This window comes from Protopterus annectens, chromosome 6.part0 (genome assembly GCF_019279795.1).
Source record: "Protopterus annectens isolate FY-2018-M chromosome 6.part0, PAN1.0, whole genome shotgun sequence".
NCBI classification, from domain to species: domain Eukaryota; kingdom Metazoa; phylum Chordata; order Ceratodontiformes; family Protopteridae; genus Protopterus; species Protopterus annectens.
Window position 1 is genome coordinate 1,176,476,163 of NC_056737.1, and position 2,170 is coordinate 1,176,478,332.

At 39.4% G+C, this 2,170-nt stretch overlaps 1 long non-coding RNA gene across 1 annotated transcript in view; it reads left to right on the plus strand.

The window, feature by feature from the left end:
• LOC122804093 overlaps positions 1-165 on the plus strand; it is a 280,116-nt gene extending 279,951 nt beyond the window's left edge. Inside the window, exon 3 of the long non-coding RNA XR_006365172.1 lies at positions 1-165. This exon is cut by the window's left edge and continues 381 nt beyond it. This is a non-coding gene — a long non-coding RNA (uncharacterized LOC122804093).
• The last annotated feature ends 2,005 nt before the right edge of the window (positions 166-2,170 follow it).

The following is a 2,170-nucleotide window of genomic DNA, read 5'->3' on the forward strand; positions in this document are numbered from 1 at the left end:
AAGAAGTATGGGCATAAGAAAGAAAAAGATATTTAATATGGGGCAATATTTATGCAAAGAAGAAAGGAAACTAATCAATACAAAAAAGCAGCACCAATGATACGTGAAGAGAAATACAGGCCAAGGCATCCCGATATGGAAAGTTTTGCAAACAAAAATTAAGAAAACAAAGGGGGAAAGTAGAAAAGAGGATTAGTAACAGAGAAGTTAAAGAAATAGAAACTCGAGTTATGAATTATCTGTGAATTGAAGGATTTAGTGTAGAAACTCCAACTCTGGTAATATCACAGTATGATAGAAGAGTGAGTCCTCAAATTAAGGCAAAACAGGTGGAACAGGAAGTGTCTGTTGTCACATAAAGATACTCTGGAGCCTTCAGCAGGAAACCAGTAGAAAAGTTCAGTTGGAGTTGCACAGCAAGGGAAGGAACAGGAAATGGTGGCAACTCTGATACGGTCAATATTGTGGAGTGATAGGCCAGTGAGCTCCGATATGAAATGAGCAATGGGTGATGCAGGATGGAGCTGAGGAGAATATGCAACAGGAAGATCTTCTGGAACTTTCTGTAGAATGCCTGCATGAAAAGGAGAACAAGAATGTTCCCCCAGTTTACAAGAAAATGATCTAAGTTAAGAGTTGCTTGATTTAATAGAAATGGATAGACATATTAAGATCAATTAAATAAAAAATGTATGTACTCACCATAACGTTCCATCTGTGTTGTCCATTTTCATTCTTCCTCAACAGATGGGTTTGGATCCGATCCCTTGGATCCAACTTGGTCATTGCTAAAGCTCATGGTCACCAAGAACTCTCGAGCTGTTCCCTTACTCACAATGCACCAACCCTAATTTCCTCAGTTTTTGTTTACAGAGTTAAGTAGAAACGATATATTGTCATATTGAGAAGAAAAAGGAGAAAAAGGCTTTATCTGGAGATAAAAAATACACGCAGAAAAGACCTGTAACCACTCATTCTTCCAGAAGCATTCAAGGATGGGGGTTGATGGGAGGGACGTTGAGGAAGAATGAAAATGGGCAACAGGATGGAACATTATGGTGAGTACAGAACGTCTTTATCTGATGTTGTCAGTTTTCATTCTACCTTCAACTGATGGGACAGAGTCCCCAGCTACCAAAGATCTCAGGTGGACCCAAGGAAGGATGTTCCTGAGCACCATTGAACCAAATGATGCTCTACCTCTGGAGACCAGATCCAGCTTGTAATGAGTAACAAAGGTGTAGAGAGTAGCCCAAGGTGCTGCTGCACATATATCATCATTGGACATTCTGGACTGAAAGGCTGAGGAGGTAGCCATAGATCTAGTGCAACGGGCCCGTGATGGTTTTGGTAGAGCAATGCCAGATTTGTTATAAACTAATAAAATACAGTCAGTAAGCCCTCTAGATAAAATAACTTTGGAAACCGGTGTTCCCAATTTGATTTCTGCAAATGAAACAAACAATTTCTCAGTTTTTTTCTGATGTCTTTTGTTCTGTGTAGATAGAAATGTAATTGCCTGTGGATGTCCAGTAAATGTAACATGTATTCACTCTTTTCAGCAAGTTTAGGCAAGAATACTGGCAAATGAATAGACTGTTTTATATTAGATTTTGATACCACTTTAGGAAGAAAGGACGCATTAGTCCATAATATAACTCTATCAATGTTTAAAATCAAGTATGGTGGTTTAGAGGACAAAGCTTGAATCTGAGAAATTTGTCTGACAGAGGTGATAACTACTAGACAAATTGTTTCCCAAAAATGGTATTTAATGTCAAATGTAGCTGCTGGTTTGAATGGGGACTGAGTAAGCACCTACAGTAGCAGATTCAGGTCCCAGGGGAGAGTAGGGTCTTTAAAAGGGGGTCTCAGAAGAAGAATGCCTTTCAAGAAGGCTTTACTCAATTTATGAGATGTGACAGAATAACAATCAAAGCCAATGTGAACGTCTGATGTGGCTGCTAATTGAACTTTAATGGCTGCTGAACTGGCTCCTTCTTTAACGAGATGGGTCAGAAATGCAAGGGTGCTATGTATCAGGGCTGACAAAGGCTCAAATTACTTTGATGAGCCCAGTGAACACGTCTCTTCCATTTGCTAGAATAGAGCTTTCTGGTAGAATATTAATGGGAAGACAAAAGTATTTGATGGACTGGAGAAGACAGCA